Consider the following 27,723-nt stretch of genomic DNA (forward strand, 5'->3'; position numbering starts at 1 on the left):
AAGAAAACTCATTGCAACTGAGTGCCTTTAACTTGTTCCAGTCCTCACTACTCTCTGTGAATATAACTCTGAATGGGTTAGGTGGGGAAACTCACAAAAGTAAATGCATGTTTTCACAAACAAAATATGTCATTGTTAACTGTTTTCCTAAGTGAGACAAGATGCCCTCACGCCCTGAAGCTACACGGTAAGAATGGCAGTGTGTATGAGCGGGTGTATACACATACATGTGTGCATATGCCAACACATTAACTGGGAACTAGTCCTTGCAAAAAATGTTTTTCTCAGCCATTGCAACACATTAGATAAAAGCAAATATATATATATATATATTTGATATATACATATATGAAGGAAAAAATGTGATTTTCCATTATTTTCCTTTTCTTATTCTCATCATTCACCAAACCTATGTTATATTAAACAATTTGTAACATCTGGCCTGGGTAATAGAGTGAGACCCCAACTCCACAAAGAAACAAAAATTAAAAACAAATTAGCCGGGCATGATGGCAAGTACCTGTGGCTCCAGCTGAGGTGGGAGGATCACTTGAGTCCAGGAGATCAGGGCTGCAGTGAGCTATGATTACACCACTGTACTTCAGCCTGGGACACAGAGCAAGACCCTATCTCTAAAAATATGAATAAATAAATAAATAAATAAAACGTAAAAAATAAATAAAAATAGAAAATGTACAATGAAAGTTATAAAGTTGGCCTGGCATTGTGGCTCACGCCTGTAATCCCAGCATTTTGGGAGGCCGAGGTGGGAAAATCACTTGAGGTCAGTAATTCAAGACTAGCCTGGCCAACGTGGTGAAATCCTGTCTCTACTAAAAATATAAAAACTAGCTAGGCGTGGTGGTGTGCACCTGTAATCCCAGCTATTCAGGAGGCTGAGGCCAGGGAACTGCTTGAACCTGGGAGGGGGAGGTTGCAGTGAGCCGAGATCGTGCCATTGCACTCCAGCTTGGGTGACAGAGCGACACTCTGTCTCAAACAATAAAAAAAAAAAAAAAAAAATAAAAAAATAAAAAGAAAGTTATAAAGTTACCTATGATGGGTCTGGGTGTACTCCTCATTTAGGAGTGAAGACATTCATTAACATGAGACCTAAGTAAGTAGAAAGTATGTGTTTAAGGGACGGGTGTCCATTTTCTCTAGGTCTCCTGGAAGCTTTTTTTTTCTAATTTGGGTGCTAATTCCAAGGAAGGTTTCACCTATGTTTATGGTGAAACTATCTATATGTGTGACAAAATGTTACCCTCTCTTGTCCATCAATATTGTGCAAGGTTATATACTTGTATGGAGAAATAGACAACTTTTACAAAGATCAAACTGGGCACCCTTTACCAAGGCTAAACTCATAACCCTTTTATCTGCCTTTGTAGAAGATTCTCACCTTGATTTCTCTTGGTGCCCAAAGGCTTTGCTGAGAGACTGTTCCATTGAAGCCTTGTGGCAAGGTCAGCAGAGCATTGTATCTGCCCAGCTTCAGAAACTCTGCATTCCCTTTCAATAAATATGGAGAAGCTTGAGGTCACAAAAGCTGAGAACCTCATTATAATCTCTTTATGTTCTTGGGTCCCTCTCTTCCTGCAGATTTCCTTGAATTCAAATGTAACGTGCACTATACATTCACATTGCAGCTACTGAAAAGCATTGACAATCCCAGGTGACAACAGGAGCAAAAGTGAATGAATACTAGAGGGTTTCACATTTAGGTTGTTCACTCACCACTGTGCACAGGTTCTTAAGAATTCTACTTACACTTGATAAGACTGTGAACAGACTTATGTTTTTGAAACATCAGTATACAGGTGTGCAGAAAGAAATGGGCTAGGTCAGTTATAGCCACCAGTATAAATAAGATGCATAAAATAGTTTAATTTGCAAATTATATCTACAGAGCCTTCATCATACATACATATATATATATAATGTATGTATATGTAAAAAATAGGATGCCTATAAACATATACAGATCATACATTATTCATTTTAATTTCTACAGATAACATGTAATTATTTATATGAAATTGCATTTATGTACACTTATACAGTAGTATTTGTATCCAACTTATATACTTGAATGAAACCATCATCTACAATAGCCATTTAATATATATTTATTTCTAGATAGTTGTATTTATATACACTTATATAATTGTATTTATATGCCATTTATATTACTGATGAAATCCTTTATAACTTAAACTACATGTATTTCTAAAGCCATTGCAAACTTATTTATACAAAATATAATTTATTTAAACATGTATTATATAAATATAAATTATATACTAATATATAACATATAAGTCATATAAATATATAATACAAATTTGATTTATATACTTATAATTTATTATATATTGAATACAACTCATTTAAATATAATTTAGTATATTTAGTATATATTACTATGTACGTATAATTGTGACAAATAATATATAATAAAATCCATATAAATCTGTAATAAAATATATGTGTATGTGTATGTATACGTATTGTTCTTGTTCTTTTGTATGAAAAGTACATGCAAACTTTATACATATATATATACACAAACCATATATATAGTTTGACTTGCATTTTCCAAAAGAAACTATGTTTTGTGTGGTGAATGGACTTCCAGGCTGGTTCACAGGAGCTATTGTTAGTTAATGGTGCACAGAAACTACAGCTTCCTTCCCTCTTCCCTTCCTTTCTTCTTTCCTTCCTTCCCTCCCTCCTTCCTTGCTTCTTTTACTCTTTCTTTCCTTCCTTCCCTCCCTCTCTCCTTCCTACCTTTTTCTCTTCTTTCTTTCCTTCCTTTCTTCTTTACCTCCTTCCCTCCTTCTTTCCTTCCCTTCCATCTATCATCCTTCTCTCCCTCCCTCCTTCCTCCCTCCCTCCTTCTCTCCCTCCCTCTCTCCTTTCTTCCTTCATTTTCTCTCTCTCTTTCTTTTCTTTTCCTTCCTTCCTTCCTTTCCTCCCTTCCTTCCTCCCTTCCTTCCTTTCTCCATCCCTCCTTTCTTCTTTACCTCCTTCCCTCCTTCTCTCCTTCCTGTCCATCTATCATCCTTCTCTCCGTCCCTTCCTTCCCTCCCTCCCTCCTTCTCTCCCTCATTCTCTCCTTTATTCCTTCATTTTCTCTCTCTTTCTTTTTCCTCCCTCCCTCCCTCCCTCCCTTCCTTCCTTCCTTCCTTCCTTCCTTCCTTCCTTCCTTCCTTCCTTCCTTCCTTCCCTCCCTTCCTCCCTTCCTTCCTTTCTTCATCCCTCCATTCTTCTTTCCGTCCTTTCTTCTTTCCGTCCTTCTTTCTTCCCTCATTCCTTTATTCTAATTGGATGAGTGACAAGGTCTCAGGGATCCTTAAGGTATTAAAGAGAAAATGAAGATAATTCTATAGAAGAACAGATCAAATAGGAAAGAGTAATGAAAAGAAAGACTCCTGGAATGACAAAGAAGCATGTTCATGACAATTTAATAGAATTTCCCACATGCCATATTTGTATAGCTGGTTATATTTTAAAACTTTGTCAAACCCTAGATTTATAAAAGCTTGATTTTGATTTTAGTAAATTCTTTGAATAAATGCATGCATACATAAAGCAGATTACTTTGATTCAACAAAAACATACAGGCAACTGTGAGCTTTTTTTTTTTTTTTTTTTTTTTAATGTGGTAGTGAAAACAGCCTCATTAATTAATGGCTATTTCCTATATTCTTTTTAAAATTAATAAGCAACAGTCAGATATTTCAGTTGTTTTAAGGCATGAACAATACCTTGGATTCTAATATATTTTAGTCTAAAATATCTGGTAACATCACAGATAATTGTTTCAAACTCTACCACCCCTCATATAATTTATTTTTCAACAACTTAAAGTCTTTTAGAATCATGAGAGAACCTTAAAAATAGACAACATCACTCATACTGGTGACCTAGGATTGCTTAAAGATAGGGCATAGATTGTGTTGTCTCAGAGGAAAATATTTTATGAAGATTCTTTAAAAAGTATAAGAACTCCCGAATCGGGGATTCTTTCTTGAAGAGGCTCCCTGGTCTAATGTTTTTGGAAAACCTCATATATCATTTGCCTCTCTTCAATTATATCCTGAAAATGGACACATTATGGCCTTAAAGTCTCCTGTACTAATGGGTTTAGCAGATGTGATAGATAACTTAGGGTTCTTTGTAATGAGTGTTAACCAAATTAACCACAACAGTGTTGAGAATACTTCTGTTGACACAGAGCAGAAAGAAGTACTAACAGGGTATGAAGACACTTGAAAGTGTTGAAATTACCAAGACTACTTGGAGAAATGAACTTGTTGGTTTTTTTCTTTATTTCACAAATTTACTCAAAACTTGTTGAGTACCAATAAGTGGGATACAAGGAAGATGAAATTGCTTATCTTTCCTATATTAACCATAGGCTAATGTTATTTTGCACCTCTGGTTTTATGTGTAAGAACAAACACGTTTTATCAGAATTTTTCTTCTGGGGTGTGTGTGTGTGTGTGTGTGTGTGTGTGTGTGTGTGTGTTTAATCTCTCATGTCCTATGTCAAAAGTTAAGGAAAGCAACAGCTTGATTCAGTCTTCATACATCTTTCTTAAATAGTTAAAGGCAAAATCATCAGAGCTACATAGCCCAAATATTAGGAGTTAGGTTCATGTTCGAATTCTCAGAGAGTGATTATATAGTTCAATTTTAACTTCTTCAACAAACAGATTACTACAGTTGATGAGCAAGGAGATGAAAGTATTTGAGAAACATAATGGAGTTAATATGATTCTTGAGGGAGGGGAGAAGGCTGCCTGTCTGAGGTAATGCTTTTGAGGGTAGGTTTGTCCTCGCCTTGAAGCAGCAGGCTTGCTCTGTTGGCTCAAGAAGCCTTAACATGCACGCCCATATTGCAGATTTACCCACATGCCAAGTGTATGCTGTGGGAAGAAATGAATAATGTAGATCCCATTACAGAGAATTATGTGGAACAGATAGACTTAGTGCATCAGAACCGATGAGAAATACACGAGACATTTCAAAAATAACAACAGTAACGAAAACAAATATAAGTAAACCACAGTCAAAACTCTTGCATTTGGGTTTCTAGTTGCCTATTACCACAGAGGGTTCTGGTTACCAGCTAAAATGTAACCCAGTAGGAAGGACAAGACAAGGCCCTTCATGCTGTATGAAACAGTAACAAACAGTAAGGATGACCCAGCGAGAAAGGGTAACAAGTTACATGGAAGTTAAATACCAGGGAGAAAGTGTAACAGTTACATGGAAGTTAAATACCGTACCTGTGCAGAGACTGAACATATAAAGCAGACACAGGAATGGTAGTAGTAGAAAGTGGGGGAGATCCGAGTTTGTTGCAGCATAAAAACCAACCAACCAACCCTAGTGAGGGAATCAATACCTCAGAAAAAAATCTTCTGACAATCCAGGTTAATGGTAGAGATCAAACGGTACCATATTATGAGGACGGAATAATAACTCACACGTGGCTTTACATAGAATTTGTGTGACAGTGGTTGTGTACTATGATTCAGTCTGCCGTGACAATTTCACCAGTAAAATAACCTTCCAGGATTTATTTGATATCTCAATTGATAAGCCTCACTTAAGTGAGTCACCTTATGACATAATTTGTGAAAATTAACTTAAAATTGCACAAGAAGTTATGTGTCTAGTCATTTCACAATCAAATGTATTTGGGCATTTAATCTAGTCAGATCCCAATTAATTAAAAATTGTTTCTTTCTAGACCAACATGTATCTTGATATTAATACACAAGTAAATTATATACATATATTTGCATATGTAAATTACACATCTATTTACATATGCATACATAGCTCTCTTTTTATTGGGGAACACATCTTCCTGAAGGTTTTTCAAACAATAATTATTCTACCTGTAATGCTGTAGCGGTATTGCTAAAAAGTTCAAATGTGGCTGGGTACAGTGGCTCATGCCTGTAATTCCAGCATTTTGGGAGGCCAAGGCAGGAGGATTACTTGAGCCCAGGACTTTGAGACCAGTCTAGGAAACCCCATCCATACAAAAAAAAAAAAATTAAAAATAAGTCAGGTGTGGTGGTGCATGTCTGTAGTCCCTGTTACTCAGGAGGCTGAGGTGTAAGGATCACTTGAATATATCAGGAGTTTGAGGCTGCAGTAAGCTATGACCTCACTACTGCATTCCAGCCTGGGCAACAGAGTGACACCCCATCTCTTAGAAAGAATTCAAATGCATCGTTTATGTGGACAGAATTTGATTAGTGTTATTCTGTTGCTCAATGACTCCAGGGTATGCATTTACCTTTTTTTCTCTCTTGACTTTAATCATAGCTTATGCAAAAACAAACAAACAAACAAAGACTAAACAGAGAAGGAGTTTGCAAAACTATATTTAAAAGTAAGCCATACTCCCTCACCCCTGACGCCACAAAAATACTGTTTGATGTAGAGAAACCACAGACGGTGCAGCCCCCAAATCTGGAGCATCCTCAGGTACCTGGGGATATTCTGGAGTGAGGGGCTGAGCCTCAGAGGCATTTGATCACACTTGGGTGGGGATGCCTCATTGGCTAGTGAAGAAACAGCTGTCTCTTCCATGTAGTGGTCAGTTGTGGCCTCTCCCGGAAGGGAATTTATCCAGCAGTGTGTGTCCCTAAAGATGCTCATAGCAAATTATGTTCAGTGAAGCCAGCTGCATCCTGTTGGTCTTGCTAGTTCCGGGATTCTTGCCACAGCAGGTCAGAATGGAAGGGAGCTGCTTCTCTTTCCTCCTTCCTTCCTCTCCCCATCCCAGCTCTCATCTGACATCCTTCCAACACCTATTTGACAGGAAAAAAAATTCCCTCTTCAAATTAAGAAAAGTGTCTTGGTATGATGGCTCACGCCTGTAATCCCAGCACTTTGGGAGGCCGAGGTGGGTGGATCACTTGAAGTCAGGAGTTCAAGTAGTGAAACCCTATCTCTACTAAAAATCCAAAAATTAGCCGGGTGTGGTGGCACGTGCCTATAGTCCCAGCTACTCGGGAGGCTGAGGCAGGATAGTGGCTTGAACCCAGGAGTCGGAGGTTGCAGTGAGCTGATATGGTGCCCCTGAACTCCAGCCTGGGCGACAGAGCAAGACTCTGTTTCAAAATATAAATAAATAAATAAATAAATAAATAAATAATAATAAATAAAAGTGTTCAAGTATGTACTCTCCACATCTTCCAGCTATTTCACTTCACTGGGAGTAGACAGGACAGGATGGCTTCAGGGAGAGTGCTATTGTTACCTTGTTATCCACTTTCATTTTGGAAAGGTAAAAATATGCTTCAGTGCCTACTAAATTGCCTGCATTGTATTTGAAGAACAGTTTGTTGGGATATTCATGATGAAATTGGAAAACAGAATCACAGATTGTTAGGACTTGAATGTACTTGAGCAATCATTTGTATTCCCTCATGTACGCGAGGAAATTGAGTCACAGAGAGTTTCAGTGATTTAGCCTCATCCTTTTTTTTTTTTGAGATGGAGTTTCCGTTTTGTTACCCAGGCTGGAGTGCAATGGCCCAATCTCGGCTCACCGCAACCTCCGCCTCCCAGGTTCAAGCGTTTCTCCTGCCTCAGTCTCCCAAGTAGCTGGTATTACAGGCATGCACCACCACACCTGGCCAATTTTGTATTTTTAGTAGAGACGGGTTTCTCCATGTTGGTCAGGCTGGTCTCGAACTCTCGACCTCAGGTGATCCACCTGCCTCTGCCTCTCAAAGTGCTGGGATTACAGGCATGAGCCACCGCACCGGGCCGTGATTTATCCCCATACTTTTGAACACTATTCCTGAAACGAAGATGAAATACCCCCAATTTTTAACATATCTGCTTTCGCCAATTCATGACAAGCTTGCAAAATTAGAAGAAATTTTAAATGGGCAAAATAAAGCAAAGTGCATTATTTAATTTTCAAAACAGACTTTTCTTCATTAAGCAGCAGAGATTTAAACAGATAAATCATTTCTATGAAAGGGACTAGCAGAGAAAGCAGGAAAAGACATGTCCCGCATTAAAAGCTGCACTTGCTGGTGGGAACTCATTTTGTTTTATGAGTTTTGATGAATGCACCTTAGCTGTTTCTAAGCCTGCTCCCATTCCCTGTTTTTATTTGTAAGTCAGAACCCAGCATTTTTACATTTTTTAAGTGTTAATTAATTGCATTTGTTTAATGCACCTGGCTGTGTCTCAGGCATTGTTAAGAAGGGATAAGATCTTTTTCAGGGATGATTCTTTCCTTTCCTTACAGGGCTTTGTCTGTGATGGGAACTTTCTATATATATGTTTTTTCTTTTTAAGAGACGGGGTCTCACTATGTTGCGCAGGCTGATCTCGAACTCCTGGGCTCAAGGGGTCCTTCGGACTGACCTCCTGAAATACTGGGATTACAGGCATGAGCCAGCGCACTTGGCTCTACTTTTCTGCAAAAACTGGTGGATTCTACTTCTCTCTCCATCTATGTTTAGTCCTGGGAGGTATAATCAAGAGAAAAGCAACATCTACTTTCATTAGATTAAGAGTCAAACAAAAGGGCCTAGAGGCAAAAAGGCTCCAGGGGACCCTCTTTTGCGGATTAGCCTGTGCATTGAAATCTTCAGCTTCATGGAGACACAAAAGGCAAAATGGGAAGTTGGATTTGCAGGAGTTAGTCTTGGAGTGTCTTGTCAAATTGAAGGGTTCACATATGACCTGTCAGGTCTCCGAGAGAGATGACTTGGTGAAATCTGTATTTTGTGATGATTAGTCTGTATCGGAGGGCTGGTTCAAGGGCAAACGAAGGTCAGAATAAGGACTTGTGGATGTGTTAAGAGCAGAGCCCACTGTCTTGTGCATCAACAACAGAAGCCCACTCCTGGCCTTCATATTTTGGGGTAATTGTTTTTTGCAGTGCAGACTTGTGAAACCTGGAGTATTTTCAGGTCACAGCTTTTATGAAGATGCTTTCTGTTGACCTGAGAATTAATTATTGTTTGTCAGACAGCTTGATGACCTTGTCAATGGTGTTCTTTGATTTTTACAACTCCCCATCTAAGAACTTGAGAATGCCGCAGTGGATAAAACTGTGACTGACGTTCATTATTTTTTTCCACGATGCTTTAAAGTAAGTGCGCTGGGAATGCTCCATTTATTATGTGGAGGAGAAACATTTCCAGACTTTAACTTTGTTCCTGTTGCTTTTGTACACTGAGGCGTTGATTCTGCAGGATTAAAACAAGGTGCTGATTATTCCGTTTGCTGGAAAGTTTCAGGACTGAAAGCCAGCAGAATTGTTCCATTGAGATGGTAATTCTGACTCTTTGATTCTTACACATTGACTACTTTTACAAAATACAAACCTGTTTTAATCTTTTTAAAGGACATTTTTGCACTCCTGTTTTCATTTTTTAAAATAACCTTTTAAAAATGTTAGGGTAGTTTCAGGTTTGCTGAAAGGTTGCGAAGATAGTACAGAGAGTTACTGTTTAACTCCACACCCACAGAGCATCTTACGTGACCATCTGTTACAATTAAGGAACCAACATTAGTATGTTACTAAGAATCGACATCACACTTTATTTGGATTTCACTGGTGTTCACCTAATGTCCTTTTTCTGTTCTGAGATACCATCTGAAATACCATGATGCATGGATTTGCCCTATTTTCTTAGCCTCATCTAGTCTGTGACAGTTTCTCAGTCTTTCCTTGTATTTCACGACCTTAATAGTTTTGAGGTATTAATGTTATGGAGAATGTCCACCAACTAGGGCCTGTCTGATGTTTTAGACAGGGGTATGTGTTTGGGGGAGGAAATCCACAGAGATGAAGATTTCCTTCATCTCACCTTAGCAACGGTGACTACTGTCCGCAAGACTTTTGCTCTTGATGGTGGCTTTGATCACGTGGCTGACAGAGTTTGTCAGTTTTCTCTGCTGTAAAGTTGTACTCTCCCCTCCACCCCAAGTCTAGTCTTTGAAAGCAAGTCCCTAAAGTGGGGTGGGGGTGGGAGAAGAGGCAGAATGAAGCTCCACTTCCCGGATGGTGGAATATTGATAAATTATTTGGAATTCTTCCCTAAGAAAGATGGCTCTCTACCCTCTATTTATTTAATCAATCGTTTATATCACTGTGGGCACATGGATATTTTGGATATGCTTTGGGCTTTAATTCAATTCTACATTACTGTGACTTATTCTACTTTATATTTTTTTGTGGCCATGATGTAAACATCAGAAAGTCTATTCACTTGAATAGCAAGTAAATGCAAGGACTCAATAGTAAATGACTCTTAGAGAAACTCTCAACCTTGCTGGTTCACGGATGCTCAGCTTGCAAAAACACCTTCTTCCATCAGGAAACCTCAGTGGATGGGCAAACATTACAGTGTCCTTGAACATGCTTCATTGCTTAATCTATGACCTTCCTATGCAGTAAGCAAAAGCACCCATACCACAGCTTAAGAGTGGGGCAGAGGTCATTCCTCCCACCACTCATCCTAGTGTCTTTCGATAAAGAGATATAAGCTGAAGGAACATGCTACTAACCAGAAGACTTCCAGAGGACCCCATTAATCAGGGTAGATGCTGCAGTCTCTGTATGAATAGCTGTGTGCGTCTTGTCACAACTATCAATATTTCAAAAGGTGATATCATCCTCTTAACCTTATGATGTGTTTTAACATAAAATTTTAATATGCATGCAGGTGGTTATTACTTAAGCATTGCTTAAGAAGCAGTCTTTTTTTTTTTTTTAATTCATGTAACCGGATCTATTCTCTGAATAAGGAATATAAGCAAATTGTAGCCATTTCAAGGACTCTTTTTTCTTCTTTCTTTTTTTTTTTTAAATGGAGTCTTGCTCTGTCGCCCAGGTTGGAGTGCAATGGCGCGATCTCGGCTCACTGCAACCTCCGCCTCTGGTTCAAGCGATTCTCCTGTCTCAGCCTCCTGAGTAGCTGGGATTACAGTTGCTCACCAGCATGCCAGGCAAATTTTTGTATTTTTAGTAGAGATGGTGTTTCACCATGTTAGCCGGGCTGGTCTCGAACTCCTGACCTCAGATGAGCCGCCCACCTCAGCCTCCTGACGTGCTGGGATTACAGGCATGAGCCACCGTGCCCAGCCTCAAGGAGACTTTTAAAGGCAGGATGTTTTTTTTTCTTATGGTGAAGGAATGAAGAATAGTATAGGAAAGAAATACAGAAACTTTGAAAAAAGAAATGTAAAACTGGATCATCATTCCATAGACTAGTTGTTAATAGTAAGTAACTCTATAATTTGTTCCATTGATTTTCTGAATATTTTAAACACAGATGATCATTCTCTATCTACATCTATGTGTTTATCTGCGTTTATATCATATGTATGTATATACATATATATTTGCATGTAGATCACATCTTTATCTGTATGGTATCTGTACCAATATTAGAGTCAATAGCTATAGCATATCAATAACTGTTCTATATCATATTGTACCTTTTCTCACCTATATCTTAATCATATCTGTTTTTGTATCTGTACACATATCTTTACTAATATTCACATTATATTTCTATGCCTAGATCTGTATATATCTCTATGCCATTTTGAACTTTACATTTCATACACTATTATAGCATAAACCATTTTAGGATTATTAAAAATCTTCATAAGCATTGTTTTTCATGGTTAATTTTCTCAAAAGACTATGCTTTAACATACCAAGTTCTTTACATATTTTTTGACATTTAGATTATTTTAATGTTTTTGCTCCTGTAATGTATTTTTCTTTATTTTTTTGCTCCACACCCCTCCCTCCTCTAACTTATTTTGAAACTCTTCCTTGTAAATTGGGCATTCTTCATTATAGGGGCATTACTTATTTTCTTTTGTATGTTTCAAAAAACATTCTGCATTGGTCTGTACACATTTTTCCCTCTTGTATCCCTTCTGTAAACATTTGTATTCACTTGAAACCTTATGGAATATTTTACTATAGAAAATTTCTGGTCTATGACAAAAAAAGAAGGGAAAATAGAATAATGGATCCCATGTGCCCATCAGTTGGCTTCAGCAATTATGAATGCATAGCCTAATCTTTAGTATCTAACTTCATTCATATTTCCATTCTTATTATGGCATGATGTAATTCATTTAAAGATATGTCTGTACATTGCTCTAAAATATAGGAAACATTTTATTTTACACAGCTGCAGAATCTTTTCCATGCCTAAAATTATGAACAGTAATTCCTCCGTATTATCCACTATAAAGTTGTAAATGTCAAAATGATCTTCTCATAGTTTGGCAACTCACGCAAGATCTAGCACTACAATAGGTTGATTTGTCTTTTACATTTCTTTTAATTGATATAGCTTCCCTATCTTTTTATGCACATTCTTGTTGGAAAAAACTGCTCGTTTTAACTCTACATGAAAGTGGGTTTTAGAATCGGAAAATGTAGTTGTCAAGTTATTTTAGAAGGAACGTGTGTATTTTCCATAACGCACAGTCTTAGGTTACCAACTCCTTAGGAGCAAATGCTTTGTGACTTGGTAGTGTTCTACCCAGAAGGAATGCTGCTGGGTAAATTTGGCCAGCTATGTGACAGCTCTTTGGACTCAGTATGTCTCATTTTTATCTATTTTTAATGAAGTTTTATTTTGAAGACAGGGTCTCGCTTTGTCGCCCATGCTGGAGTGCAGTGATGCAATCATAGCTCGATGCAGTCTTGAACTTCTGGGCTCAAGCAATCTTCCCAACTCAGCCTCATATTATCTGGTACCTGGCAGAGATACAGATCTGATGAGAAGCAAAGATAAAGGGATGTCAGAAGGTAGCTTTTGTTGCATCATTACACATACACACACACACACGCGCGCACACGGGTGCACACGCACACACAAAGAATCAAATGCAATTTTTTCCTCTTTGCCAACCCACAGTTAACTAAAATTATTAGTTCTATTGAACTCAACATTGCATATGATATTTTGAATGATAGAGGCTAAAGAGAGGCCAAAGAGGGAGGATTGCCTGAGGCCAGCAGTTCAAGACCAGCTTGGACAACATAGTGAGACCCCATTTCTACAGAAAAAAAGTAGCCAGATGTGGTGGCTCACTCTTGTAATCCCAGCTACTGGGGAGGCTGAGACAGGAGGATGGTTTGAGCCGAGGAGTTGGAGGCTGCGGTGAACTCTGATAGTGCTGCTGTACTCCAGCCTGGGTGACAGAGAGATCCTGTCTTAAAAAACAGGAAAAATATGACTAAAGAAAACCAAACTCATCTAATCTATACAGTTAAAAATAGTTGGCTATCATTCTTATGCTAATGTAAGTATGCCTCATTTTAAGAAGAGTTGTGTGTGTATGTGTGTGTATCTGTGAGTGTGTGTGTATGCATGATATAAATCCAGACTTCTAAATGAGTATCTGGGATGGTGGTATTATTAGTAGAAGATCATTGGAACCTGTTACACAAGGATGCACTAGAGAATTTTACAAACTATTAAATTCTGTGTAATTTTAAATGTTACTTGATTTACTCAGATATTTTACAAGGATACATGTCTCTTACAAAACAAGATTTACTAACTTTGGTGCTCTTAACATTGAGGGTGGATAATTCTTTGTTGTGGTGGCTGTCCTGTGCCTTGTATGATGCTGAATGGAATTGCTGGACTCAAGCTTCTAGGTGCCCGTCGTATACACATCCCTGTTTTTAAAAAAGCTTGTGTAAATTTAAGGGGCACAAGTGCTGTTTATTACATGGATATATTGCATAGTGATGAAATCTGGGTTTTTAGTGTAACCACCACCTGAATAACATGCATTGTATCCGTTGAGTAATTTCTCATTCCTCATCATCCTACCACCCTCCCACCTTTTTGATTCTCCAGTGTCTATTATTCCACTCTCTATGTCCATGTGTACACATTATTTAGCTCCCACTTAGGAGTGAGGACATACTGTTTTTGACTTTCTGTTTCCGAGTTGTTTCACTTAAGATAATGGCCTCCAGTTCCATCCATGCTCCTGCAAAAGACATAGTTTCGTTCATTTTTATGGCTGAATAATATTTCATTATGCATATATACCACATTTTCTTTATTCATTTATCCATCGATGGATGCCTAGCTGGATTCCATATCTTTGCTATTGTGAATAGTGCTGTGTTAAACACATGCATGCAGGTATCCTTTTGACAGCGATTTCTTTTTATTTGGGTAGATACCCAGCAGTGGAATTGCTAGATAAGATGGTAGTTCTATTTTTAGTTCTTTGAGGACTCTCCGTGCTGTTTTCCATAGAACTTATACTAATTTACTTTCCCATCAACAGTGTGTATGAATTCCTTTATCTCTGTATCCTCATCAACCTCTATTATTTTTTGAATTTGACATCCACAAATGTCTCCAGACATTCTCAGATATCCCCTTGGGAGTAAAATCCATCCCAGTTAAAAACCTCTGTTATGAAATGAGGTGTACTTATTCCAAGTTTTACATGGGGAATTTCACTGGTTTTTGGATTCTAGTAGCCCTGACATGTACGCTGGGCATAACCAGATAAGAAAAACTGGGCAAAGTGTGCACTAAGAGATAGTAAGCACATTATTCTGGAAGATGTTTTTCATAACCAGAATAGACTTTATGAATTCTATCAGTTGTAATGAGAATCGGATTGACATTTGGGGACAGTCAGTATAACGCACGCTATCCAAAAGGAGGTGGCATTGATTTATATAAGTGAGAGCTTACGAGAAAACAAAGACAGGAAATAAAGAAAAAGAAAATCCCTGAATAAGTATCTGATAGAACAAAGTGCAGAACGGAATGCAGCTAGCTTATCTAAAATTGGGCAAAATCATGTTCCAAATGAAAGCTCAGTAGATGGGAAGAGAGTATTTGAACATTTGATGTGAAGAATGAGATTTACTGTTCCACAGATACGAACACATTGATGAGAGCTGTCTGTTATTAGAACTTATTAACATCAATGGGAACACCAGAAATGTGCTGCACAGAAAATTAAATTTAAAAAATGGTGTTATATTTTCTGAACTGTTACATTGATTGATTAAAATTAGATTCTCCAACAAAATAAGAACTTTTAATATTCTGGGAGTGAATATGAGATGAATTTAGGTGGAAAATGTGTTTTAAAAAGATGTATTATTAACCTCAGAGATTCAGAATTAATGTCACCAACCCCAAAGAATGCAGTATAACATTTGTCATAAATGACCTCATAATAGGTTATTTTGTATTATCGTTTTAAATTTTGATAATAAATGGGCACATTTTACACCTTTTATAATAAAAGGGTATATGCAAAACCAGTTATTTTTATTCCAATGTTAATAAAATAGCAATAAGCCTCATTTCGTTTGAAGTGCCAACTTCCACTCCATATGAAATTTCTAAAAGTCTGGGAGATACGCACCATCTAGTTAAGAAGATTTTCATTCTATAAAATTGTATAACGCAGTGAATCCTGTTCTTTTCCCATATACATTTATTTAATATTTATATTTGATACAAGGAATCTGTATTATTTTCATTAAGCCACTCATAAACATAAGTGTTTTACTTCTTCTTGGGTACATTTTTAAAAATTTGGTTACATTTTTGAGATGTTGATGCCACGGTTAAAATATTCCAACTGAGTAACGGGATGGGTTTACAAGAAGTTTTTGCTCTACAAGGAAATAGGTCAATAAATTAGACTCCAGTCAATTATAGGATAAAAGGAAAAGTTAATTTATTATGCATTATTGCACACAGTGTTTGATGTATGTATGCAAATTGCTCCCAAATACAGTTTGGTTGCAGTTGTGCTCCACATTTATGGTGGATGTAGTTTTGAATATGTGCAGAGAGAGCATATTCTGACCTCATTCATCAATGTGATGCAAATGTGTAGAAACAGCAAGATCATTTTCGTATGATGAGAAAATGCCTGTTTGAAAGTAAACGCATCCACCCATCCATCCAAAGGTTGCATTTTCTCAATTCCCAATTCTAAATATGTGTGTGTGTGTGTGTGTGTGTGTGAGAGAGAGAGAGAGAGAGAGAGAGAATCTAGTGCAATTTTGTTGTTCTACTTTGTTCCAGGTTTGACATTTTAGTGATTGAACCTAAAATACCTTGATTCTTACCCTCTAATTTTACAAATAAAATCTGGTTTGCTGTTATGGATTGAACTGTGTTATGGATCGAATTGCGTTCCCCGAGAAGATATATTGAAATCCTAACGCCCAGCACCTCAGATTGTGATCTTATTTTGAAATAAGGTCTTTGCAGATGTAATTACAATGAGGTGATTCAAGTGGCTCTCATTCTATATAACTGGTGTTGAAACCACCATGAGAACACACAGACACTCACAAGGTGAAGATGGCCATCTCATGGCGGAAGCAGAGGTTGGCATGATGCAACTACAAAAAAGGGAATCCCAAGGATTGCTGGCAACCCCCTGAATTTAGAAGAGACAGGAAAGCATCCTCACCAAGAACCCTCAGAAGGAGCATGGCCAACATCATGATTTTGAACTTCTAGACTTCAGAACTTTGAGAGGGCATATTCCTGTTTCCTGAGACATAAGGCTTGTGATCCTTTTTGACAGTAACTCTAGGAAACTCATACACCAAGGCACAGAGTTCTTTATTTAAATTCATTTTTTTCATTTGAAAATATTTATTTGACAAAAACTGTATATATGGAAAGTGTCCAGTAACGACTGGATGTACGTATACATTGTGTAACAATGATCACATTAATGAACACATAATAATCAAATTAATGAACATATCACTCATAGCCCATGTGGTACATAATGGATGGGCCCGAAGTTATACAGCCAGCTTGGGGCAGAGCTGGGTTTGAAGGACAGACTCCTCACCCAGCCACACTCGTCTTCCGGAATCATGTTCCCATAGTCATGAGGATTTTAGAGACTCCACTGCTCCATGCCACTGCATCAACACATTGTGGAGTGGGGGACCCACATTTCATTGCAGGTGTCTGAAGATCAACAGTGGGGTTTCCCTTCCCTCAACTGTACAATGTGTGATTGGACCTATCTCCAGGGCCTTTCTAAGCTATGTGATTTGAGAACAATCATCATTATAATTAAGACTGTCTCATTTTAAACCATGATTAGGGATATGAGATGCTCTGTGTGTTTTCTAAATAAACTTCATCGCGACCTGGTTAAGTGTTGGATGTGAATTGGCAAGAGGGGGATTGCTAGTAGAAATGGCGTAATTTCAGACCCATTCACAAGTATTTACACACTGCAAGACATCTAGATCCTCAGAAGTCAGGTAGTATCCTAAAAGCACGGTGTGTCATTTATGGTAGACAATTGAAATTGCACTGAAATTAAACTTGGTGGTGGGGAGTACACTTCATAGTGTTCAGTTTTTGCTTTCACTTCATTCTATGTCTGACTCTCAGGAAATAGGAACTACAACATTGGGTTTCTCCCGTGTATTTTCAACTTCAAACTCATGCATTGTAAACCATTAAGCAAATGATCAAACACTACATCTTTCCCAGCTCTTGTATGGACACACAGTTTTGTTATTCATGACTTCTCTTTTCTTATCTGGGAAGAGATCTTTCTTAACCTTTAGAAATTGGATTAATGCAACCCTCTTTAACCTCACATTTGATGTGAATGTCAGAACTTTTTGAAACTTAGCTGTGCTTTTAGTACACTGATCACTGAGTGCCTGTTGCCTGGCAGGCACTGGGCTGCCCAGTGAGGGTAGGTGAGGAACAGACACCAGCTCCCTCCTGGAGTGTGTGCTCTGGTGGAGGATAAAGACACTTCTCAAGCAATAGCCTAAATGCGTCTGACACCATGATTGTAATCATGGGGCTAGGATAATATGAGAATTCGTAGAAATGGGGATGCTGTCAGGGTTCATGAAAAGTCTTCCCAATGATGAGAGAACTGCAAGTTGGGAGGAGGTAGAAATAACGAAAGAAATGGTTGTAGAGATGAATACATTGTGGGATGATCGTGTTGCAGGGTGACATCTTTGAGTGGTAAAAGGGATAGAGTTGGGGCTCCTGCTGCAAACCCTCAGTGATGCGTTGTAATGGTAAGAATTGGCTCGTGGTTTCCCAGTTTGCCTGATTGCTGCATCCACAAAACCATGGGTTCTGGGGTTAATTCCCATCCATTTTATTGCTGAATTTCTCAGAATGAGTCTTCGGTACATTGTTACTGAAAGGAGGTGCTAAACCCAATGTCTTCATTGCTTTTGAAGCAGATAGTCCAGTGTAGTGTTTCTCAAACATAAGCATCATTGTCTCCTAGAGGGCTCGTTAAAGGCAAATTGCTGGGACCCATCCCAGGAGTTTCTGAGTCAGCAGATCTGAGATGGGATCCATAACTCCCCAGTTGAAGTTGCCATTACTGGTTTTGGGATTACCCTTTTAGAACTACTGCCTCAGGGTATTTCTAGGTTATATGTGCACACATGACCTGCTTGAGTTTTGAGCTCAACGTTCTGTTTTATTCTTTCCTGTTCAGAGGCCAGCATCCACAGCTCTGGGTCTCATCATTTGCTTTTTGTCATGCAGTTGTGCTCTACTGATTTATACGTTATCTTTATGTTTTCAGTTTCCCAGTCAATTCAAGCCAATGCATATTTATTGGGCATCTACCATGTGCTATGGACTGTGAGGGACTTAAAGATTAATAACAACAACCATAAAAACTCATTGATATGCTGGGCATTATTTATTTCCCTATGGCCTCCAAATGCTTGGCTCATAATTCAAAACACTACAGCAACGTGAAGGCAGCAGATTGTTTGTCACTTCAGGGATCCACAGGTATATGGCTTCTCAAACGAAGATCTGGTAATTCCAGACTGCATGCAGCTATTCTTCCTTTAAAAACTGAGAAACCATGCATACAACATCTTTTCTTCCTTCTTTGTTTATACATTTGATAACTATGTACTGCCATCTTACTTTGAGAAGGTCATCATGCCAGATACCAGCAGTGATAGAAACACAGATAAGATTCAACCTCTGATCCCAGGGAGAGCAGACTCTCAGTAAGGAAGACAAAATGATAAATGAAAATACCTATATTACAAGGCATGCACATCACACATTCCGTAAGTGGGTAAAAACACAGACCTTGGCAGCACAGAATCTTGTTTTCCATTTGTGTCATTTTGGACACTGCATTGGTTATCTATTGCTGCATAAAAAGTTCCTCTAAACCTTAGGTTAAAACTGCAAGCATTTATCATCTCATGCATTTCTATACATCAGGGATTCGCCAGTTCTAGTTTAGGGTCTCTCATGATGTTGCGGTCAAGTTGTAGACAGGGCTTGCAGTTTTATGAGGGTGTTGGAGAATCTCACTTACGTGTCACTTGGCAGGAGGCTTCAGTTCTTGGCCACGTGGGCTTCTCCCTAGGGCTAGACATGTGACATTAACAGCTGGCTTTTCTGAAAGTGAGGAGAGAAAGAGGGAGGCTGAAAGGGAGTCTAAGATGAAAGCCACACATTCTTAGAACTTGATCTTGGAAGTGACACCTTGTCACTTTGGCACTTGATTTGGAGGTGACACCTTGTCACTTTTGCTACATGCTATTGGTTGTTCAAGTCAAATCTGGCACCATGTGGATAAGGATTGCAGGAAGGTGTTAATAGCAGGTGTCAATTGGCCATCTTGGAAGCTAGACTATCACCAGAAGCTCTTCCAAAGGAGGTGGCTTATGAGCTGCATAGAATTTTGTCGTAAGGACAAAGGAGAAAGTGTGAACAAATACACTGGTACAGCAGGTGTTGAGGAATAGGGTGTGTTGTGTTGAGTGTTGTCTCAAGGGCATGTTGAGTTTGAGTTTGGGTGATGAAATTGAAATCAGATCATTTCAGGTGGTGCAACTCGATGGTAAGCCTTATAGATATTATTCTGTAGGCAATGGGGCAATCATATTAGGACTTTTGCAGAATTATTTAAGGAATATCAGTTTCATGATAGTAGAGGTAGTGATAGAAGACAGAACATCAGTAATGCAAGTTGAGATCTACTTATAGATTCAACTGTGGTAGAGATTGAGGAAATGGGGAAGGCATGAGGCTCTGCAGAGGCATTGGAAGGATGATACTGATAGAACCTTGCAAACTATTGGAGAGAGGCCAAGACAATGAATAACCATACAAGGTTGCAATTATGGGTGGAGTTGTCCAGTTAAGAAAAGGGAGAGAGTTCAGAGGTAGGTGAAGGTCAGTATTATTAGTATTATTAGATGCAGTATTATTAGATGCTTGTCAAAGAAAAAAAGGAGTAAATTAAGCTTGTAAAACACTTTAAAACAGGTATATAGAAAGTGTTGAAGGCAGCCCTGACATTACTTATCTTTGGCCCATCCTTGTCTTTCTCCTTCATAGTCTAAAATGTTTTACAAAGGACTGTTTCTCATGACACTGAGAATGAACCCCAAATTCCTTTCACTGACCTATTCCACTTTTATACAGTAAGCCTCTTACTCACTTCTCCAGCTTCATCCCAGGCCATCCTCTTCTCACTGCACTGCTGTCCCAGTCCTCTTTCGGTTTTGTGATCTAACTGAGCGGGTACAGTGTTAGGACATTTTTGTGTGCCACTTCCTCTGGCCAGAACACCCTGTCCTGTTCCCATTTAAAGTGGGTTCCACCCTCGGTTGTGTTCTTATTCAACCCATTATTTACTTTCTTCTCTGAGCTCACCTGATCTTGAAGGCTTTTTTATTCTTTGTCTTATTATGGATATGTGTGGAGGATCCAGAGAGTTAGTGAATTTTTCTCCGCATTCTGTAAACATGTGTATTGCATGAATCTGGAATAGATCAGCACTCACTGGGTATTTATGAAAGAAATGAGTAGTTGTAAGACACTGTAGATTTTCACTGGATGAATGAGAAAATCAAATGTTGCCTGGTAAAAACAGGTGTTAAGTCAGCTATCACAGTTTTCTGAGACATGCAGCCAAGCCAGAGAGACTCTGAGGGAAGGCCGTCTTTCATTGTATAATCAACCCACTGTAGAGGAAAGTTCCTCTCTCACCTAAGGGAACATGGATCTTCCTTGATTGTTCACTTTGTTATTTCTAAATTAGCACGATTTACCAAAAATGTTTGGGTCACTCAGTACATGCATGTGATTTATTTCTAAATGGCTATCTTTAAAAAAATCTTCCTCATCTATATTAATGTCCCTAGAGTTTTTACATTTTTTAGCCTGTATTTCATTAAAGATGATGTCATAGAAAATTTTTGTCAAATTTCTCATTCTGGTCCGTGCCTGGAAGATTGAGAGTGATGCAGTCTAAGAAAGTTCAGGATTTTGAAGTTTAATCATTTACATTCTAACACTAAAGCTATAAATCTGCTGTGCAGTATTGCTTACTTCTACTGCTCACTGGATGGATAAGTCTATGTGCTTTTTAAATTTCTTATAAAGATTTGGGTCAAAACTAGCAGTGTGGTCAATAAATTAATTTCTTGTGAGTTTATCAGAATTGTGGGATGATTTGGGAGGAGCAGAATTGTGTAAAATCAATCCTCTATTTTTAAACTTATTCTTCTAAAATTCTAAACAGAAAATTTTTTATTCATTAATATTTTCTTGATTTCATAATGCTAAAAATTAAGTAAAATGAATGTTGTGTTAAGAAATGGGAGCAAATCCAAGACAAAAAATCAGATGATTTATTAAATTTGCAACTTAAAAAAAAAACACAGTTTGAAAGATTGCTCTGTTTGAGGAAAGGACATAAAATTTTGTTGAGATAACTTAGGGTATAAATCAAGGTCATTTATGTTCATTTGAACATTCATACTCACATCTGGAAATATCCAGAATGACCACACTAAATCCTGCAGGTAAATTCTTTTCTCAGCTGAGCATGCCATATTGTTGTAGTTAATCAAGAAATCTACCAAAATTAAATTTGTCCTCCTACTTTTTAGCTTAGAAATTTAGGGGATCACTGGGACTCAAAAGAAAATTCAATAAATAATGGACCATCCTAGGGATACTTCTTTTTAACTTAAAAATCCCTCTGAGATATCCTCAGGTTTTAAAAATAGCTTTTTATTTTCCTGTTTTTGTGTGTGTTTGTGTAGGCCTACATGTTCATATTAGTCATCAGTGTTGCCAGAACCTTGGCTAGCGTCATAGTCCAGACCTCTTGAGGTCACTGGGGGGTCGGCTACAGTTTCCACCTCTTGCTTTTCATGGGCCCCACTCTGAGAAAGATGCTTCTTCTCTCTCTCCTCTTTCAAAGTCATCTTTGAGGACATCTTCTGAAGCTTTTTCTGAGATGCTGCCTCTTCTGAGCACAACACTGTCTATTCTTGTATCACCAGTATAGGAGCTCATGCAATTTATAAGTACTTGCCTTAATGATGCGCTCCCTGAAAGACCTTGAGGAGAGGGATCAGGTGGCATTCATCTTTAGGATCCCTTCCCTGTCCTCACAGCACATTCATGGTCCACGTTCAGCAAACTTTTGTACAATGACATACTTAGGGTTTCTAGACAATCCGTATTGTAATTTATGTTGATACAAAGGGATAATGTTAGCATCAAATGAAAAGTCAGAGTTCTATCAATGCCATCTTGATGAAAATATTTATATCATTATATCTTATGTCCTAGGTTTCTTCTTGACTGACTACCCAGGGCGAGTTGGAATTGCTATATGCCTCTCTCTGAACCCCCAAATCTTTAGTTGTAATGATGAACTTACATGGAGAGGCTTATTTGAAACATCATTATAGTGTGGATGATAACCTTCTTAGTTTCCACATCTGATATTCCTCCAAAGGTGTGTATGTTTTGACTAATGTATTCTCTTTATGCTAAGCTTTCTTTAAAGTGATATGAATGCTCCATAATGTTGTTATTTTTGTTTGTTTGTTTGTTTTTTTGAGACAGGGCTTCAATCTGTTACCCAGGGTGGAGTGCAGTGGCGTAACCAGAGCTCACTGCAGCCTCTGCTCCCGGACTCAAGCAATCCTCCCACCTTAGCCTCCGGAGTAGCTGGGACTACAGGCGTGCACCACCACACCTGGCTAATTTTTGTATTTTTTGTAGAGACAGAGTTTTGTCATGTTGCCCAGGCTGGTCTTAAACTCCTGAGCTGAAGGAATCCTCCCTCTTCAGCCTCCCAAAGTGCTAGGATTACAGGCATGAGCCACCATGCCCGGTCCCATAACTGTTAGTTTAATTAGCACCTTTCTGCTTTAATTCATGTTGACTATCGAGAAAATCTATCCCCCCATATAATTAGTGTTTTTAAAAGATGCTTTTAGATAGTGATCAAAAACTTATTTATTAAGTAGAATGTAAATTATTACAAATGATATGAATACCATAGGTTGTAGTTTTTATATGACAACTTAGATTATAAAATGCAATTCTAGCCAGGCACATTGGCTCATGCCTGTAATCCCAGCACTTTGGGAGGCCCAGCAGGAGCCAATCGCTTGCTTCCAGGAGTTCAAGAGCAACTGGGGCAACATAGTGAGACTCCGTCTCTATAAAAAATACAAAAAAAAAAAAAAAAAAAAGTTGAGCATGGTGGTGCATGCCTGTAGTCCCAGCTATTCAGGAGGCTGAGGTGGGAGGATTGCTTGAGCTGAGGAGGTTGAGGCTGCAGTGATCCAAGGTTGCACCATTGCACTCCAGTCTAGGCAACAGATAAATTTGAGTACAAATGGCTGATCATCTTAATATTAATATGAAATTGCATTTTTTTGATATAGGATCTCGTTCTGTCTTGTGGCCTTCTGTAATAGGTTATCTTGTCCAAATTCTGGAGTAAAGCCCAGAAGAATTTTAATCTAGATAATTTATTCTTTAACCTTTGAAATACTGTATCAGCTACATGACAATGGCTTATAACTGAGCTCTAAATAAATGAAATAACTTTTGCGAGAGTGAATCACGTCACTGAGAACCAAGGGGAAACATGAAGAAGTGATTATTATTATTATTATTATATTTTTTTTAGGACGGAGTTTCGCTGTTGTTGCCCAGGCTGGAGGGCAATGGCCTGATCTCGGCTAACCACAGCCTCCACCTCCTGGGTTCAAGTGATTCTCCTGCCTCAGCCTCCCAAGTAGCTGGGATTACAGGCGTGCACCACCACGCCCGGCTAATTTTTGTATTTTTAGTAGAGACGGGGTTTCTCCCTGTTGATCAGGCTGGTCTCGAACTCCTGACCTCAGGTCATCTGACCCCCCTCGGCCTCCCAAAGTGCTGGGATTACAGGCGTGAGCCACCGAGCCCGACCTGAAGTGATTGTTTGAACAGAGAGTGTTAACGGTCTGCATTCTGCCTTGCACCCAAATGGCATCACCTATGGCAGTGATAAAAAGCCCCAGCCTTTCTCTCCCTCCTCAATCCTTGGGATTTCCACCACCAACAAAAGAGAAGCCAGGAAGAACGCTGTGTTGTGAGTACCCCCAGGAAGGGTTTTCCTTTATGAAGAGGCAAACCTCGTTAGGAAATACATAACCATGGACTGCAGGAAAGAGAGTTGAGTCTGCATGGAGGATAGTGACCAGGGACCCATAAGAGGAGCGGTAGTGACTGAGGCCTGCAGGATGCATGGAAACATTCTTGACACCGAGGGCAGCAACTGTGAACACACTCCTCCTACTCCTCCTAGGCAGAACTAGGATGGATGAACAGAGTTCTTTTCAGGGAGACTCACTAGGTAGATGACTACACATGAAACGCTTTTTTTGTTTGTTTGTTTTTGTTTTTGAGACAGAGTCTCGCTCTGTCGCCCAGGCTGGAGTACAGTGGCACCATCTCTGCTCACTGCAAGCTCCGCCTCCCGGGTTCACGCCATTCTCCTGCCTCAGCCTCCAGAGCAGCTGGGACTACAGGCGTCCGCCACCACGCCCGGCTAATTTTTTGTATTTTTCAGTAGAGACGGGGTTTCACCATTTTAGCCAGTATGGTCTCGATCTCCTGACCTTGTGATCCACCTGCCTCGGCCTCCCAAAATGCTGAGATTACAGGCATGAGCCACCGCACCTGGCGAAACACTTTCAATGGGAATATTTTGTTCCATCAGATTTTAGCAATATCACATTTGAAAATAGGGGACGCACACACAGATACAATTAGTTTCACCGCCTCACTTGTGTATCTAAACAAACCTGTAAACAAAACCAAGCAAACCAAGAAACAAATAAAACCTCAAATCTAATATAATAATAATAGGCTGGGGGCAGTGGCTCATGGCTATTATTAATCTCAGCACTCCGGTAGGCTAATACAGAAGAAATGCTCGAGCCCAGAGTTTGAGACCAGCCTAGGCAACACAGTGGCATCCTATCTCTATAAAGATTATTTTAAAAATTAGCCAGGTTTAGACACATCCACCTGTAGTCCCAGGTACTTGGGAGGCTGAGGCAGCGGGATCACTTGAGCCTAAGAATTTGAGATTACAGCTAGCTATGATCGTGCCATTGTATTCTAGCCTGGGTAAAACAGCAAGGTCTGTCTCCAAAGTAAATAAATAAGTAAAATAATAATAATAATTTTTACTCTATCACAAAAAGTACAGCCAGTCAGATACAGTGCACACTAATTATTGTAAAAATTTTCTGAAATACACATACATCATTAACTTGATAACTGTAAATTTAACACTGATTGGTGGGTGTGAACAAAGGTATGATCAAGGAAAATAAATATATAGGCAATTTCACAGTCTTAATAATACAATTTCAAGAGCTAATATTAATTGAGCATTTACTATATGCACACTCATGCATTATGGGACTGTCTTTGGCGCTAAAATCACAAAACTTCATTTTTTTTTCCACTGGTAATTTTTGTCACTGATGAAAACTGTTTCAGCTATAGATCCCCACAGTGCGGAGATTGCGGGATGTGGGAGAAAAATGATGGTCTCGATCCCCCACCGAGCCATTGTCCCATGGTGAGTGAAAGCCAAACAATGCAGCTTGAGTTCTGCCTCCACTTTTACAGCTCTGTGGTGTTGGGCAAGTTAGCTAATATGTCCCTGCATTAGTGTTCTCAACTAATGGGGATAAAGCTCACATATACCTTATATGTTTTTGGAGACAATTAAGAGTTAGTATATGTAAAGAATTCAGCAAGTTAGTTGCTGACCTACTATGTACATATTAGCTATTATAACTTACTATTTGGACAAACAGCTAATGCACGTGGAGCTTAATACCTAGGTGATGGGTTGATAGGTGCAGCAAACCACCATGGCACACGTTTACCTATGTAAGCAACCTGCACATTCTGGACATGTATCCTGGAACTTAAAGTAAAATAAAAATAAAATAAAAAAAACTATTATTATTACTATTATTAGAATTGTTTGGATGAAGAGGTAGCTTGATATTTTGAAAAAATGCATGGTCTTTGGAGTCAAGATAGGTCTTACTCCCTGCTTCAGTGAGCTGCGTTACTTAACACATGGATATCAATTTTTTCCCAATGTAAAATAAGATGTCATAATAACTCCTGCCCTTGGCTGTAGAAGGGTCAGTGAAGATGAATGTAATTATGATTGTTGTTAAATATAAAGTCATTTTTACAAATACAGTTTCATCAACAATATTTCTGATAACACCTATTAATAACAAAATGTGCTAGGTGTTATGAGAAATCAAAAACATAGTTGAAATATGATCTTGTCTTCCTGCAATTTAATAATGTGCTGGCTCATTAGCTGTGAAACCCAAAGGCCTTATCTACTTTGTATTAATATTTTTTCAAGCATGGAAGTAAGCCCAGAAGGGTATTGAGTGATATCTTCTCTTCTTCCCTTATCGTCTTTCCTATAGATGCAAAATCCTGAGTGTGAAAGGCCACGTAGTACTCTGTTAGATATCTTGCAGGTGTTACTTATCAATGGTTCTTGCTTAAAAGTAAAATGAGAAGTGTCGCATGAGACTTATCCTATAAACAGAGCATTCTGGGTGAGATGGCAAGAAAAACTCCAAACAGTCCTGAGATGATAACTGATCCAGTGGAGATGATATATCTATTCAGTTGATGCAAACATAATTGCGGTTTATACCCTTGAATGTAAGGCAAAAACCGCAATTACGTTTGCACCAACCTAATATATACATATATCTTTTGGAGACAGGGTCTTGCTCTGTCGCCCAGGCTGGAGTGCAGTGGTGCGATCATAGCTCACTGCAGCCTCAACCTCCCAGGCTCAAGTGATCCTCCCATCTCAGCCTCCTGAGTCCGCTGAGACTATAGACACATGCCGCCACACCCAGCTGATTTTGTGATAAGTTTTCTTGCAGTAGAGTCAATGGCAGTGTTGTTCTGACCTTCTGCCACAGCAAAACATCTCTGCAGGTTGAGGATTAGTTCTTGCAAATAAGTGATTTCTAAATTATTGATTGGTTCTTTTCACACATTTTGCAGGTTTCTTTTATTAAACAAGTTATATCTAATAGAAAAATACACTGAGTTGATGATCCCCAACAAAACTTTAATGCCACCCAGATTAATGCCAACCAGATTGTGAGTTGCCCATTGGAGGCCTCAAGGAGTCTTCATTGATTTTGTATTCTCAACTTGCATGTGTGTGCTAAAATGGTTGCATAGAGATTCCACATGAAGCCATGCATGTGTGTAGGTGCTCCCACTAGACTAGTTCCTTGACTTATTAGGGAGCAAG

The 27,723-nt window shown here is 38.7% G+C and overlaps 1 protein-coding gene across 6 annotated transcripts in view; it reads left to right on the forward strand.

The window, feature by feature from the left end:
• Positions 1 to 27,723, forward strand: part of LOC105478085 (neuroligin 4 X-linked) — a 348,124-nt gene that overhangs the window by 7,311 nt on the left and 313,090 nt on the right. For 2 of the 6 annotated variants that reach the window (XM_071089256.1, XM_071089257.1), the window contains exon 2: positions 22,683 to 22,851. The exons of the other annotated variants lie outside the window; for them this stretch is intronic. The gene's annotated coding sequence lies outside the window, so the exon portion shown is untranslated. The remainder of the gene's footprint in view (positions 1 to 22,682; positions 22,852 to 27,723) is intronic. 6 annotated transcript variants of the gene reach the window in all.

Source organism: Macaca nemestrina, chromosome X (genome assembly GCF_043159975.1).
Source record: "Macaca nemestrina isolate mMacNem1 chromosome X, mMacNem.hap1, whole genome shotgun sequence".
Taxonomy (NCBI): domain Eukaryota; kingdom Metazoa; phylum Chordata; class Mammalia; order Primates; family Cercopithecidae; genus Macaca; species Macaca nemestrina.